At 50.9% G+C, this 16,855-nt stretch overlaps 1 protein-coding gene across 6 annotated transcripts in view; it reads right to left on the bottom strand.

Moving 5' to 3' along the window:
* The window catches only part of SHANK3 (SH3 and multiple ankyrin repeat domains 3), a 410,336-nt gene extending 396,509 nt beyond the window's left edge, over window positions 1-13,827 (bottom strand). For all 6 annotated transcript variants that reach the window (XR_014555552.1, XR_014555553.1, XM_083699824.1 and 3 more), the window contains exon 1: window positions 13,706-13,827. The gene's annotated coding sequence lies outside the window, so the exon portion shown is untranslated. The remainder of the gene's footprint in view (window positions 1-13,705) is intronic.
* Between the last annotated feature and the right edge of the window lie 3,028 nt (window positions 13,828-16,855).

The following is a 16,855-nucleotide window of genomic DNA, read 5'->3' on the forward strand; positions in this document are numbered from 1 at the left end:
CCCATTCGACAATCCTAAGGAAAGAAGAAGAAGAAGAAGAAGAAGAAGAAGAAGAAGAAGAAGAAGAAGAAGAAGAAGAAGAAGAAGAGTAGTAGTAGTAGTAGTAGTAGTTTGGATTTGATATCCCGCCTTTCACTCCCCTTCAGGAGTCTCAAAGCGGCTAACATTCTCCTTTCCCTTCCTCCCCCACAACAAACACTCTGTGAGGTGAGTGGGGCTGAGAGACTTCAAAGAAGTGTGACTGGCCCAAGGTCACCCAGCAGCTGCATGTAGAGGAGCGGAGATGCGAACCCGGTTCCCCAGATTACGAGTCCACTGCTCTTAACCACTACACCACACAGGTCCGTTTGCATTAGCTTTGTCCTGCTGGCACGGCAGAATCATGGAAACATGGCCAGGAGAAGAGGCTCCTGAGTGCTAGGAACTAGTGGGAGCTGCAACCCAAATGAGTTTCTATTGCTAGTATCCAGAACCTTTGGGTTCTCCTGCTGGCGACGGCCACCTCTCAGGAGCACCTGTGACAGCCGTTGCTGCTCTTACATGCCCCCTGCGAGCTCCCTGCATTCTGCCAGCTGCAGTGCCTGCCGCTGTGGGTTCTCACACAGCCAGAGGCATCTTCGCTTTCATCTTCCCTTCCTTCATCACCACAATTAAAATTTAAGTAGCACACAGCTTCGTTGCCCTGCGGCATTCTTTGGACTCAATACACAAGAAGAGCAGAAGAGCCCTACATTTGGATCAGGCCACAGCAGGGCCCATCAAATCCAGCATGCTCTTCCCACAGTGACCAACGAGATGCCCCACTGGGCAGCACCTGAGCGCAGCCGCACTCGAACCATGTGCAATGCCCAGAAGCTGGCGATCTTGGCGCATGCAGCCTCTGACAGAAAAGGCAGAATAGCCAGCACAGCCAGTAGCTGCTGAGAGCTTTATTCCACCCCGTTAATTTGTCTAATCCTCTTTTAAAGCTGCCCAAAAGTTGGTGGCCATCAGCATTTCTTGTGGGAGCCAATCCCCTAGCTTAGCTCTGCATAGCAGATCACTTCAGAACAAGTAATAATCATTAATAACTTTATTGTTTATACCCCACCGATCTGGTTCATTCTCATCACAACCCAACACAGCTCTTTCTTTGCATTTTTGTTGTTGGTCTTCATTGTTTTAGCAATGTGCTCCCCAAATTCCTTTTGGGCAGCCCTTATTGTAACTCTCGACTTGTCCACACTTCCGCTTGACCTGTGCCTAGAAAGGACGGGTCTGAGGGGTTATCTGCTTGACCCGTGCTTTCTAGGAATGGATCTGAGCAATTTTCCCCTGGCCCAGCAACTTCCCCAGGGAAAACCCGCTCTTTAGCTCCCAATAGGAACAAATGGCAAAATTCGGAAAACCCAAATTGCTGTTTGCTCCAATTGAGCGCTAAAGAGCAGTTTTCCCCAGGGGAAAGCAGCAGAACGAGAGCAAGTGAGGGTAAGCCCTTTATCTCAGTGATTCCACCACAGGCCCTGGACAAGTTGGGGAGATGTGTAGAAGGCACGATCCTGCTCACCCACCTTTCTTCCAACCCAGCCTTTCCCATCCTTATGCCCTCCAGATACTGCCTGAGGTTGATGGAAGCATGACTGTGCCAGCTGGAGGTGATAACAGCTGAAGTCCAAAACATCTGGAGGGCACCAGGTTGGGGAAGGCTGCTCTAGTCCATTTCCCAGGCTGTCAGGAAGCAGCCCTTACTGGAGAAACAGATCTCCTTCCCTGCAGGGTCTTCAGAAGCAAAATGGACCCGGTTTACCTCTTGCTATGTCTCCAGCACAAGAACAGCAGCCTATTTACAACAGCCACCACCTCTTCATGTAGCGGCTGGTTTTCTGGGTGCTTTACATGAAACAAGACAGTAAAATAAGAGCCAAGCGAACACAGATTTAGAGAGATGATGAAGCAGAAAGGAAGAGAGAGAGGCACTAAAGGCAGAAGCCGGCAGTGAAACCTCTAAAAGGCTCTCAGGGAACAAGAGATTTCTCTGCCGTCACAGAGAAGGAGGGTCTCAAGGGACGATCGTAAAGACAGGAAGGGGTTGTGAGGAGTTCTAAAAGGACCTCTCCAAACTGCATCAACGGGCATTAAAATGGCAGGTGCAATTCAACGTATGCAAAGACTCATTTATTTATTTTGTTTATTGAATTTATATGCTGTACCCAGAGGTCTTGTCCCACTGCTTTCCCCCAGGGAAATTGCTCTTTAGTGCTCAATTGGAGCAAACAGCAATCAAGCTTTCTGCGGGTTGCCATTTATTTATTTATTGCATATTTATTTATTGAATTTGTATGCCGCTCTTCATCCAAAGACCTCAGAGTGGTTTGGAGCATAAAAGTTTGTTCCCATTTAGAGCTTTTCCCAGGCTACTCAAGCGCTTTTTCAAGGCAAAGAGGCAAAGGTTTTGCAGGATGAAGTTGGCTCCTGCACAGAAAGGCCTGATCATGGAACAAATCTGGAAGATGGTGTCTGAGCAAGAAGAACCAGCAGGGAAAAGCTACCAGCGCTGGTCTGTTCTGTAGCCAGGATCTCCACCTTTCGAGGCCTTTCAAGCCAGCATGTTTTAATATCCCCGAAAGCCATCTTTCAATATGGCGGGATCCTTGGCTATTTTCTTTTCAGGGGACCTTAACACACCTCACTGAGCTTGTGACAGGTTTGACAGTGATGCATAGTCCAAATCGCGGCTTCCTACCACTTCCTAAATGAATATCCTTTGCCAAGATTTGCTGAGATTCTTTGAGCTGCAGTCTAGATATGCTTTAATTAAATTGTTCTGCATCTGCCAATAACTCTGGGAAACCCCAGCCGATTTAAAAAATAAAAATCAGGATGGGCAGGGTGTCCCTATGAAAATGTTTTGTGGAAGTTACTATCGGAATCATCCATGGTTTCTCGTGGAAGCCCCAGGAGAAGAAAGGATGAATGGGTTTTATTCAATATTTTGTTCTCTGGTGCCTGGAAGAGGAGCCTTTATGAGGAGGACTGAGACTATGCTTGTAAGGCTACGTCTAGAGTTCCCAAGAAGGGGTGATTTCTGCAAAAGAATCTTGCCAGGGCTGGAAGCTGCCTGGAATTCCAATCTGAAAGCCGTGCCGGCTAATCCCAGTGACCTGAAGGTGGGCCCCGGCTATCCTGGAGGGAGGGAATGGCCATTGGCACATGCTCAGAAGCACTGCCATTGTTCATAATTAACCCTCCATGTACCTGGGCGGAGCCTTGGCATGCAAACAAGTTGCAGGTCTGAGCTTACAGAACCCCTGGTGGGCTCTGGCTCCAACTGTGAGGGCCTGGGACTTGGGCTCAGACTCGGAACCAGAGGAGACTCAGTCAGCACCAGATGCTTTGCCTCAGGCATCATCTGAACCAAGTCTGGGGCCTGATCCTGAAGAGTCCCAGTCTGCACAGGTTCTCCTGCAACAAACACCAGCTGGGCTGAGTCAGGGGCCTGAGCCTGCCCTGGCTCCAGATGTGGGGATGACCTCATTGCCTCCAGCTGGGCCATCACTTACAGCTGCTCCACTACCGGTTGGGTCAGGGGAGGCTGAGGCAGCCCCTGGGTCTAGTAACCCACCGACGTCTCCCAAGCTGCAGAGACTGAGGTCTGAGAGAAGGAGAGACCCAAGTACTCGCTGGAGGAGCGCTCGCCTTTGGGCGAGACAGGGAGGTGAGTCGCCGGGGGATCAGGACCGGCCACTACCCCAACAAAGATAAAAGAAGAAGAGTTTGGATTTGATATCCCACTTTATCACTCCCCTTCAGGAATCTCAAAGTGGCTAACATTCTCCTTTCTCCTCCTTCCCCACAACAAACACTCTGTGAGGTGAGTGGGGCTGAGAGACTTCAGAGAAGTGTGACTAGCCCAAGGTCACCCAGCAGCTGCATGTGGAGCAGCAGAGACACGAACCCAGTTCCCCAGATTATGAGTCTACTGCTCTTAACCAAGGCTGTTGAACCCTGCCCCAGGTTGCGGGAGCAACATTGCTGTATGCTAGATCCTGCCTGAGATCCTGTACTTGTCCTTGCCTGGTTACCTGCCTCGTGTCCTGCCTTGGCCCTGACGGACTGACTCCCAGCGGAACCTTCAGATTCTGGACCAGTCCTGGACCACATTTCATGGGTTACCCTCGGACCCAGAACACCAACTAAACCCCAATCCTACCCTGGCATCTGATGCCAGGCTGTTTAATGCTGATGGGCACTTCCATTATGGGTGATATCCAGACCTTGAAAGGAGAACAGTCCTGCTTCTCTGTCTCTCACAGACCCTCGGCCTCCACAGAGACACAAAAGCCCCTCTTCCCTTAAGCTCCACTTCCTCTCCCGCCTCCTCCTTCTCCTCCTCCCTTTAATGTATGACACTCAGCCAGCCACCGAGTAAATTCAAACTGAAATGCATCACGTTGGAGAACAAATGCTCACGTAAGAGAAAGCAGTTGTTACACAGAGGGAAAGAGAAAGCAGCAAGGGAGAGAGAGAAAGATCTCCGCTCTGCCCTTGGCTCCCTCACGATGCGCCAACATAATTCTGTCCCGGTTTACAGATTTTGCAAGACTCTGGGCCTGAACTACCTGTCAATTCAGGTTTAGCCAAGTTTCTTAATTAGTTGCTTTTTTCAGCAAGCTAAGCAGGAGCTGTCTAATTTACACAAGTGACAAACATAACGGAATAATAAAGAAGAGCATATATGCCTATTTCTCAGCCCGAAACCGTTAATAATGCCAAACTCCTGCATAACAAAGTTCCAACTTTTAGCCGAGAATTAGATTATCTGAGCAAATGCAACCCCTGAAATGTTAAACATTGTGGTTTCGCTGGTTGCTTCTGCCATAATCGAGATGGGTGCATGTGTCGCTCGCGGTGGGTAGGACGGAGGGCACAATGAAAAGCCAGTTTTTCGCCAGGTTTCAGAAGAGGAAGGGGGGAAAGCCCTCTCAGTGCTCCCCAGAAGATGCAAAGCAAAGATCAATAGGAGTATAGCATCTAGATCAAGGGAAGTAATAGTGCCACTGTATTCTGCTCTGGTCAGACCTCACCTGGAGTACTGTGTCCAGTTCTGGGCACCACAGTTCAAGAAGGACACTGACAAACTGGAACGTGTCCAGAGGAGGGCAACCAAAATGGTCAAGGGCCTGGAAACGATGCCTTATGAGGAACGGCTAAGGGAGCTGGGCATGTTTAGCCTGGAGAAGAGGAGGTTAAGGGGTGATATGATAGCCATGTTCAAATATATAAAAGGATGTCACATAGAGGAGGGAGAAAGGTTGTTTTCTGCTGCTCCAGAGAAGCAGACACGGAGCAATGGATCCAAACTACAAGAAAGAAGATTCTACCTAAACATTAGGAAGAACTTCCTGACAGTAAGAGCTGTTGGACAGTGGAATTTGCTGCCAAGGAGTGTGGTGGAGTCTCCTTCTTTGGAGGTCTTTAAGCAGAGGCTTGACAACCATATGTCAGGAGTGCTCTGATGGTGTTTCCTGCTTGGCAGGGGGTTGGACTCGATGGCCCTTGTGGTCTCTTCCAACTCTAGGATTCTATGATCCTCTTTGATTGCTAGTTGCATTTCCCTGAAACCAATAAATGCCATTGGGGAAGATGAGAGGCTGCCTCCCCCAGTCTTCTAGATGCATTTTGCTACCCCAGAATCCCTTCCATCCCTGCCCTGAAGGATGCCAACCTATAATCCTCAGACCAGGCCATGGCAGTGTACAAGGAGAAGATTGCCCATGAACCCAGTGCCCTCTTGGACCAGTCCTGGGTCAAGGAGACTGCTTGGCAGGGCGGAGCAGGTGGGATTTCAACAACAAACCTCCTAACCCCTTGGGCCGAAGCTCAGCCTGGCTGGATACAGCTTCTGGCCTCCCTTAAACAATGCAGCCTGGGTCCAGCACTGGCTTGGCGGCAGCTTTTCCTGACATTCTTCAAGGCCCCCAGAGCATCTAAAAAAAGGTGGAGGATCCCGGGCCGGAAGCTGCAGCCGCCACTTCAATGGAATGAGAACAGCCGTTCTTCCGGAGGAGGGGAGCCACCCATGGCTGGCGCCTCGAGGGCAGGGTCTTGCCAGCTCAGACATGCTGTTCTCTCTCTCTCTCTCTCTCTCTCTCTCTCTCTCTGGGTTTCCACAATGTCCACTTTTTCTGCAAAGCCTCCAGCAAAACCCCACCATCCCATCCCTGCCTGAGACACACAAAGCTCAGAATTCCACCTCTTTCCACCTTCCTCTTTAATTCCCCCTATATTGAACAGTCTGATTGCCAGCCTCCCGGGGCAGCAGGGCCTCGTCTTCCACAAAGTGCCACACTCCTTGTGCACTCTGCCAATGAACTCAGTAGCACAAGCTGGACCTGGCACAAAACGAGGACTCTGGAACAGGGGCCATGTGATGCTCTTCAGACCCAGAATAAAGAAGGGATAAAGGATGCATTTTCTCTCTCCCTCCAGTCTTTCCCTGCTCCAGGGCTGCCAACCCCAAACCTGAGCAGATTCCATAGGCCTTCAAGTCCATGCAAGTACCTGAAAGTGGGCTTGGTAGCAAGCAAGCAGTGAGTGTTCGGTCCTTTTGAAATTGGTGTCCTATGTTCTTGGTAGGGAGCCCCGGAGACAAGCCTGACCCATGTATCCTGCACTAGGTGCAGCTTTCAAGCCATCTTCAAGGGCAGTCCCACAGAGAGTGCATTACAGTAACCCAGTATTAATATAATAATAAATAAAATAATAATAATAATAATAATAATAATAATAATAATAATAATAATAATAATTTATACCCCGCCCATTGGGCTGGGTTTCCCCAGCCACTCTGGGCAGTTCCCAACAGAATATTAAAAACACAATAAAACATTAAACATTAAAAATAACCCTAAACAGGGCTGCCTTCAGATGTCTTCTAAAAGTCAGATAGTTGTTTATTTCCTAGACATCTGATGGGAGGGCCTTCCACAGGGAGGGAGCCACCACCAAGAAGGCCCTCTGCCTGGTTCTCTGTAACTTCACTTCGTGCAGGGAGGGAACTGCCAGAAGGCTCTCAGAGCTGGACCTCAGGATCTGGGCTGAACGATGGTGATGGAGATGCTCCTTCAGGTATACTGGGCCAATGCCATTTACGTCTTGAAAGGTCAGCAGCAACACTTTGAATTGTGCTCAGTATGCTCAGTACTGGGAGCCAATGTAGGTCTTTCGGGACCAGTGTTATGTGGTCTCAGCAGCCACTCCCAGTCCCCAGTCTAGCTGCCACATTCTGGATTAGTTGTAGTTTCCGGGTCACCTTCAAAGGCAGCCCCACACAGAGTACATTGCAGTAGTCCAACCAGGAGATAACTAGAGCATGCACCACTCTGGCGAGACAGTCTGCAGGCAGGGAGGGTCTCATCCTGCTTACCAGATGGAGCTGGTAGACAGCTGCCCTGGACACAGAATTGACCTGCACCTCCATAGACAGCTGTGAATCCAGAATGACTCCCAGACTGTGCACCTGGTCCTTCAGGGGCACAGTTACCCCATTCAGGACCACAGGATGGCTCTCCTTGTCTAGAAACAGAGCTAGCAAACCAGCTGGATCTGCCACAGATCTGCCACAGAGGCCCTTCAGTTTCATGGCTCCAGAAGCACCCTCAGACTGTGCACCAGGTCCTTCAGAGGCAGGGCAGCCCCATCTAGAGGAGGCAACCTCCCCAATTCCCAGACCTGAGCACATCCACTCCCAGCACCTCCATCTTGTCAGGATACCGATTCAGCCCCTGCATCCAAGCATCAGCCCAAGACCTGCACAGTCTCACTGGACACATTTGGTAGAGAAATAAAACTGGGTATCTGCAACACATTGGTGACCACCACCACCCTTCATCCAGATGCCTTGACTGCTCTCAACGGCATCATATAGATGCCACACAGCGCCAGGGACAGAATGCAACCTGTGGCAGCCCACAACCCAGAAGCCAAGGAATTGGACCACTGTCATCCTAAGCCAGTCTGACAGCAGCCTTGCAGGGAGGAGCAGAAACCATGGCAAAGCAGCACTCACAACTCCCCAAGCTACAAATCTGCTCCAGAGGGATGCTAGAGCACCAATGGTGGTAAAAGCCTCAATGTGATCAAGGGGGACCAGCTGGGTTACATTTTCTCCTGTCTCTCCCCCATTACAAGTCACCTGTTAGGGCAGCCAAAGTTGATTCCGTCCCCAAACTAGGCCTGAGCCCAGACTGGGATGGGTCTACACCAGGGGTCAGCAAGCTTTACCAGCCATGGGCCGGATCACTCCCATGGAGATTGTCTGTGGGCCGGACTGGCGCAGCGCGATGCTGGAAATCGTCTCTGCATATGTCCGTGGCACTGAAAATCACTTCTGTGCATGCCCAGATGCCAAAAATTGCACCTGCACAGAAGCGATTTTCGGTGTCTGGACATGCGCAGGCGCAATTTCTGGTGTCTGCGCATACACAGATGCCATTTCTGGTGCCACTCGGCAGGGGACTTGCCAAGTGGGCAGCTCAGTTTGCGGGCAGCTTGTGGGCCAGTAAAACAGTCTTCGTGGGCTACATCCAGCCCATGGGCCACAAGTTGCCAACCCCTGGACTAGACCAACTGCTTCTCCCAAGAGTGCCCTACAATTTCACTAAAACAATAACAACTGATAGTCGAGCAAACACTGCAAATATTGCCATATTTTTTAAGACTGGGCGCAGGTGGCGTTTCCCCTTCAGAGAAAAAAATGATGTTTCTCCCCTCCCACCCCTTTTGCCTTAAAATATTTTTTCTCTGTGTTTCCCTGCATCCCTCCTCATGTCCAAAGAGTTAATTTTGCTTCGAGGCAAGGCTGCAAGGGAAGGTCGCCCCCACCGGCATCTCCATGCGGCTTGCTACCTTTTACAGGGAAGGGGGCAGAACATTTATGCTCCCTTTATTCAGCTCTGCCTTTGGAACAGCCACGCGGCACACTGCTGGGCTTTTTATGGAAAGCCGCCCCCAGGATGGGAACGAGCCGAGAAAGAGAAGACCGAGGAGGGGGTGGGAAACAGGACTGAACAGAGAGTCCCCTTTGCCAGGCAGCTTGCAAAGGAAACTCTCCCCCAAGTGGGGGGCTGTGGGCACCCAGAGGAAGACGCTGGGCATGAGCAAGGGCTACAATTACAGGTGGGGCAGGAGACAGGAAGAGGATATGGGTGGAAAGTCACACACTCAGCACCCCACGGGGCTGCCAGCCTCTTACCAGTCTCGCATCTGCCCCAAGCACTTTGCACAGCCACCGCAGACCCGCCGGTGGCGAACCCAGAGGGGGGGAATGAACAACAGCGACGTTTTCAATCTTTAATGACCTCCCCGAGCCTCCCCGCGAACCTTCCTTCTCCGATAACAGTGTCTCCCGTGGCGACCAGAGATGCAGGCTAAGATTACGGGGCAAGTCCAGGGGATGCTTTCAGAAGTGACGGGCAGCGCCCGTTTACACCTCTCCTGCATGGGTTGCAACTATGCAGCTGGGAATCATCAGAATGTGGTTGGTGACATAGCAGAGACACTCCAGGAAGGGGGCAGCGTGACCCTGGCGTGAGCCACCTCAGGCCACACCACTTCATACAACCGCAGTCAGAAGTGGGCTTTTGGTTAAGTTCGTCCACCCACCAGTTGTTTTCTCTCTGACCACAACCCATGGACAGAATGAGACCTCTTGAGCTGCCCGCAAGAGGAACAGGGTTTCTGAGCGCGGGGGCAGAATGCATTTGTATCATGGCCGTGATCACATAGGAAAAAGTGTCGGCAGTGTGTGGGCCAGTTCAGGGACGGGTCCAGCAGGAAAGGGTCTTTTTATAAGCAGAGCTCTGAACGGTACAGTCTCAACAGAGGGGCCTCTGCCCTACAGTGACTGAGCAGAACCCACCAGAAATCTCTCGAGCAGACCAAGATGGAAAATCATTGCCCCTCTCCATTTGCCCACAATTGCACAAAGATTGACGTAGCCACTGGTCCATCCCTTGCAAAGGGGCCTGTAGGGCTTGTTTACAAAGCTATTGTACTACCAACCTTACTGTATGCTTGTGAAACGTGGACCACTTATAAACACCACCTCCAACTCCAACTCAACGGTGTCTCCAAAAAATTTTATACATCACTTGGGAAGACAGGCCAACTAATGTCAGTGTAGTGGAAGAAGCAAAGATCACCAGTGTTGAAGCAATGATTCTTCAACATCAACTTTGCTGGACTGGTCATGTTGGGCGGAGGCCTGATGATTGTCTTCCAAAGCAACTACTCTATTCTGAACTTTAAAATAGAAAGCGTAATGCTGGTGGTCAACAAAAGAGGTTTAAAGACTGTCTCAAGGCAAATCTAACAAATGTTTAGTATAGACTTTTAGAAGACATCTGAAGGCAGCCGTGTTTATGGAAACTTTTAATATTTTGTTGGAAGCCACCCAGAGTGGCTGGGGAAACCCAGCCAGATGGGCAGTGTATAAATAATAAATAATAAATAATAAATAATTAGTATTAGTATTAGTATTAGTATTAGTATTAGCATTAGTATTAGCATTAGCATTAGCATTAGCATTAGCATTAGCATTAGCATTAGCATTAGCATTAGCATTAGCATTAGCATTAGTATTAGTATTATTTAAGTACCAACAACTGGGAAACACTGGCCTGCAAGTGCTCCAGTTGGAGAACAGCCTTTACCAATTGTGTCATGGGCTTTGAAGACACTCGAACTCAGGACACAAGGGAGGAACGTGCTAAGAGGAAGGCACATTGGGCAAATCCACACTGTGATCAACTCCTGCCCAGAAACCAATGTCCCCACTGTGGAAGGACGTTTGGATCCGGATCTGGCCTCCACAGTCACTTACGGACTCACTGTTAAGACCATGTTCGTGGAAGACAATCTTCCTCAGCTATGAGGGATCACCAAATAAGTCAGCAAAGGTGCTGTGATCTTTTTGGATGCAACCTCATTTGTGTTGTGTGGATATGTAGACCTGGATATGTAGACCTGGATGACACACACTCCAAAGGGTGGTGAAAGTGACTGAAGAGCACACTTTGCATCTGAGGTCACCACCAAGAAAACTCATTCAAACTACTTTCCCCACGCTTGGGGCTCATCCAGACTTCCATTTGTCCTGGGTTTTCCACAGAGTGATGTTTTCTCTGATTCCAGGCTAGAGAGTTTGCTTTTCCTGGGGAAAGTTGCGAGGCAAATGGGAAACCACTTGGACCCATGCTTTCTAGGCATGGAACAATGTGGACAAACCCTCAGAGATGTCCCCCTAAGAATGCCAGACTGTAGCAAGGGGCATACAGACATTCGGGTGCTTCTCACATGATGTGTCAGCAGGCTACAGGGAGCCATGAGTGCAGGATGAGCAGTGAGCAGTAAGCAGTGAGCATCTCTGCCTGACTCTCCCTCCATCCCAGAACTCTGTCGGAGGCTGCAATGGTTAGCTGAGGGCTGGGTGGGCATGGTTTTGAGAAAATAGCTTCATGGGCGAAATAGGACTTCCTGGTGGCCAAGATTGGCCGGCATGCCAGCAGCTCCCTGCCCCCGCTGCAACCCCTCCAAGTGCAAGCTGTTCTTACAGAGCGCGTCCCCCTCTATGCTATTCCTCTCATACGGGCCCTGCACCCAATGCGAGGCCGTTTTCCTGTGATTCCCAGGATGGGGCATTTCCAGTAAAGAAGGAAGAACCTGCTATTGGAGCAACAAGAAAGTGACCTTTTGACTGCATGCTTATCGTACTCTTAAACCATGACCCTTAAAAGCAAACCAGCTAAGGCCCTTCCTGAAACTGGCTGAGCAGCCCATTTGTATTTTGCCAGGATGGTATTATTTGATTTTGAATTGATTTTAAAATGAATTGATTTTAGAATGCTGTGTTACTTTTATTGTTGTTAGCCGCTCTGAGCTCAGCTTTGGCTGGGGAGGGCGGGATATAAATAAAATGTTTTTTTTTTTTTATAATAGCAGCCGGAATGTGGGATGCTGGCAGGTTGGGCTTGAAACCCTAACAGAGTCATGAAGCTCACTGGGTGACTGTGGGGCCAGTTGCACTTTCTTTGCCTAACCTACCTCACAAGGTTGTTGTGAAGACAAAATGGAGAGGGGAAGAACTATGCTCCCCACCTTTAGCTCCTTGAAGGAAAAGTGGGGTGTAAACATGATAATAATGGTGGTGACAAACATTAGATTTGTCTACTTCATTTGCAAATCAGGATCTGGGCATCCTCCACCTAACTAAGGGGCGATGCTGGAACGAAAACAAGCCACACCTGCCAAAATTAAAGCACCACACAGTGCAAGGTCAACAGAACCATTGTTCAGTCCTTGTGCAACGCTGTCTGCCTGCCTGCCTTCCAGCTGAGCCCAGCCCAACCCCGAACCCCACAAAGCTCTTCTAAAACTTCCCACATCAGCCCTGATGAGTGCCAACCTGCCAACAGGGCTCAAGGTGGCTGGTCACGTCTGACAAGGGCATTTTCCAGAGGAGAGGCAAAGCGGCCTCCAGCTGCCGTCTGCTTCAACCTGCCTCCCACCGGTGTTTCACCCTTTCCCCAAGAATTTCTCTTGCCACAAGGAGGAGTGCAACAGTGCCAGATGTGGCGGACTACATTTCCCAGCATGCCACAGGCATTCTGAGTCCTTCCTTCGTGCCCTAGACAGCCCTAAAACCAAGGTCAGCAGGGGCAGGAGAGGCTCCTTGTATAGCGTGAGTCACACCTGCTGTTCTATAGGCCTGTGACCCACACATGCTACTCTTTCATACAGATGTGGACCCAGAGAGGGGGGGCATTAGTCCCCACCTCCAGCACTGTTCCAACACTCCCCTATACCGAGACGAAATCTCACCCAACTCTTGCATTAAAATCCCCCAGGAGGATAATTTTATCTTCCTTAGGCTTCTCTCCCGCCCAGAAACCAATGTCCCCACTGTGGAAAGATATATGGATCCAGAATTGGCCTCCACAGTCACTTATGGGCTCATTGTTAAAACTGTGTTTATGGAAGACAATCTTACTCGGCTACCAGGGATCACAGAAGAAGAAGAAGTACTTAGACGATTGTCCACTGGGCACGGAGAGGGTGTGCCAGTGTGCGATCGCACATTGATACCGCAACTCACACAGGCATACAGCCTCCCACAAGCCCTTGCCACCCACATGCCGATTCTCTCACTAGGGCACGGAGCTGACCCCCTGCACCCATATGTTGGCACAACCCTCGTTGCGCAGCCACAACACTTGAGTCATCCTAGCGCACGTCTCCCTCACTCTCACCTTGCCACACTTTCTCCAGTGCACTTCCGGCTGGCACACTAATGCAAAAGTACTTCCTACTTTTTGCACACTCCTGCTAACCCCATGCATGTCCCCCTAGGCATCTTGTGCCAGGCACACTCTTCCCCCTGCCTGCCTGCCCAGCTGCAACTGCCATCCCAGTGCAGAACACTCTGTGTCCACTCTCAGGAGTTCACATGCTGACCAGGGGTCGTCTGACTCTTCCATGCCCACCTTGCCTTCCTCCCCATTGCACGCCACTCACTTTCTTCTGGCGGTGACTGAGTTGGCCCCATTCCACCCTCTGCTTCTCCAGTGCCCACACATGTCGCTTCCGCCTCTTTGCCCAGAGTTTGGCAGGTGCCCCCACAGTGTGCCAAGGGGCCGTTTGGAGCCCTCCTGCCCGGAGAGACCCTTACCTTTGGAGGAGAGACCAGTGGCAGTTCTGGGGTGGGCTGTCAGGACCTGAGCAACCATAGCAGCACTTGCTCGCTCCCTCGCTTGCTGGAGAGTAAGGGAAGGAGGGAGGGAACAGGGGGGCGGATGGAGTTGGGGGGAGAGAGAGAGAGAGGGGGGGGGAGAGAGTGTCTGGAGAGGAAAGAAACCAGAAAGATAAATTTTCTGCTGCGAACTCAGCCCCCTCGGCAGCCTGGGGAACAGAGTGTTAGTTTAAAGTGTTGTCATGGCAACGGGGGTATGTGTGATGGGGGGGGGAGAGAGAAGCAGGAAAAGTTCAGAGCTAGCTGTTGGAAGCCTCTCCAGGCTGCAGCCAAGCAAGAAGACAGGCGGGCGGGCAAAGACAGAGGGATGGATCCCTGGGTGAAGAGAGACCAGGCCTTAGGGGAGGGGGCATTGCCCCTTTCCCGCCCCCCCACTGAAATATTTGTCCGTGTCCCTCCTGCCTCTTGCAGGAGATTGCTGCTGGTCTCAGGCTCACCAGGAAGTTACAGAGTCTGGCCTGGAAGGAACTGATGGTTGCTATTGGAATCAGAAGGGATGGGCACTTTGTGCATGCTCCGTGGAAGAATCTGCTGGATCAGGCCCGTGTCCCACCTAGTCCATTATAGGCGTAGGCATCCTGGCTAGGAGCCCTCGACAGCCCTCTCCTCCTCCATGAATTGGTCCAATCCTCTTTTAAAGCCATCCAAGTGGCTGGCCGTCCCTGCCTCCTGTGGGAGGGAGTTCCACAGGTTAACTATCCATAACATCTGAAGGTTACCAGGTTGGGTGAGGTGGATCTCCAGCCCCTGGACAATGCTGGGCTGCCTGACTGTCAGCAACAGCTGCAGAAAACAAGTCAGGGCATCCGAATCTGACTTAGGCCAGGTGCCCTGCAAATAATTCAGTCTCTATCGCAGTGTTTCTCAACCTGTGGGTCCCCAGATGTTGTTGGACTACAACTCCCATCTTTCCTAGCCAGCATGACCAGTGGTCAGGGATGATGGGAGTTGTAGTCCAACAGCATCTGGGGACCCACAGGTTGAGAAACACTCCGTCTAGCGGGACTCAAGGGAACTGTAGTCCAAAACATCTGGTGGGCACCAGGTTTGGGGGCAGCTGACTCAACACAACATGATCTGTGCTGACTGGCCATGGCTTCCCAGGGGTGTCAGGAAGAAGGGTTTCACAGGATCAGAGAACTGGAAAGTTGGAAGGGGTCCCCCAGTGGTCATCTAGTCCAACCCCCTGCAGTGCAGGGTTTCCTGCTACTCGATCCTTTTCACTGGGGAGGATTTAGGCAGTGACCTTCTGCAGAGAAGGAGACACTCAGGACTCAAAACAAAAAAAAATTCCTTCCAGTAGCACCTTAAAGACCAACTAAGTTAGTTCTAGGTATGAGCTTTCGTGTGCATGCACACTTCTTCATGCACACGAAAGCTCATACCTAGAACTAACTTAGTTGGTCTTTAAGGTGCTACTGGAAGGAATTTTTTTTGTTTTGACTATGGCAGACCAACACAGCTACCTATCTGTAACTGGAACTCAGGACTCAGGCATCGTAGATGGTGGCCTGTCACCTTACGAGGCAAGTCCAGCAGCGACCTTTTGCAGTATGACTGGCAGTGAGGCTAGGGTTACCAGATGTTCCCGGTTCCCGGGAACAGTCCCCGGATTTGCAAATATGTCCCTGGACAAATTCTATCCCAGGAATGTCCCCTGATTTGCAAATCTGTCCCCGGGAAATGTGGCAGCGGCAGCCTCAGCAGCCTGAAGCCAGCCTGGTAGCGCAGTTGGCTCTGGCTGGCTTCAGGAGCTGCTCGCTGCTGTGGCACCCACCATTTTCCCTCACCCACATGATGTGTCTTGTTCGCTTTACTGAGGACATCCGGCAGCACAGATCTCCTGCCCCCTTTGTTTAGACTGATCGGGGGAGGCTCGGGAGTTTCGGGCCGGCGGCCGTTGCCCAGTTTTTCAAAAACTCTGCGCATTTATGTTTCACAGGGTGTGAAAGAAGGGCTTTGCACCTTTATACAATATGCATGTGTGCTTGGGCACAGGATCTCTTGCCTCACCATCCCCACTACTGACTCCCTGTTGCTTCTCAGCTTCAAAAAGTGTCCCCGGATTCATTGGAAAAAATCTGGTAACCATAAGTGAGGCACTCCTGCTCATGCTAAAATATCGCTGTCCAAAGACCAGCCTGTCTTCATGCTTTTGTTGGGATTCCTGCATTGCGGGGGGGGGGGGGAGGGGTTGAACTAAATGACCTTTGGGTCCCTCCCACAGCTCTACAATTCTATGGTTCTATGAATGCTAAGCCTTCAAATGCAGTTTCAGGGTGGTCTCAGCCTTCCCACGGCCGCCACTGTGAAAGCTAGCAGGTGGCAAAAAGAGGCAAAAGAGGAAAGAAGGGCATTTGGGGGTGCCAGAGAGTATGTGGGGTTTTCCATGGAAGAGTCACACACGCAAAGACCCATTTATCCAAAGGCTGCCTGGCTCAGCTGAGCACCGGGACTTCTCAGGCACTCCCTGGAGCCTATTTCAAGCACTCCGTGACATCGAAACTTTCCGAGAAAAGGAAAGGGAGAGCAGAGACCCTCCGGAAGCTGAATCAGAGTCAGGGACGCCATTCCCCCACCCAAAGCCTTCCTGCCCATGAGCAACGGCTGGTTGCAAAGACGGCTCCAGGGCTGGGGAAGATGGGGGCTTGGGCAAGATCCTGTCACGGTCTGTCCCAGTGCCGGATTTACGTATAAGCTAAGCAAGCTATACCTTAGGACCCCACTCTCTTGGGGGCCCCAGAAAAAATTAAAGGGAAAAAAACCCTGGATGTACATTTCCAAAATATAAGATAAAAAAACAAATAAAATAAAACCCACATACAGCAACAGTGTTTTGTGTTGTGTAGGCTCCTATGGGACGCAGGTGGCGCTGTGGGTTAAAGCCTCAGCGCCTAGGACTTGCCGATCGGAAGGTCGGCGGTTCGAATCCCTGCGGCGGGGTGCGCTCCCGCTGCTCGGTCCCAGCGCCTGCCAACCTAGCAGTTCGAAAGCACCTCCGGGTGCAAGTAGATAAATAGGGACCGCTTTCTAGCGGGAAGGTAAACGCCGTTTCCGTGTGCGGCTCTG

The sequence above is a fragment of the Podarcis gaigeae genome, assembly GCF_964106915.1.
Source record: "Podarcis gaigeae genome assembly, chromosome: 10".
Classification (NCBI taxonomy): domain Eukaryota; kingdom Metazoa; phylum Chordata; class Lepidosauria; order Squamata; family Lacertidae; genus Podarcis; species Podarcis gaigeae.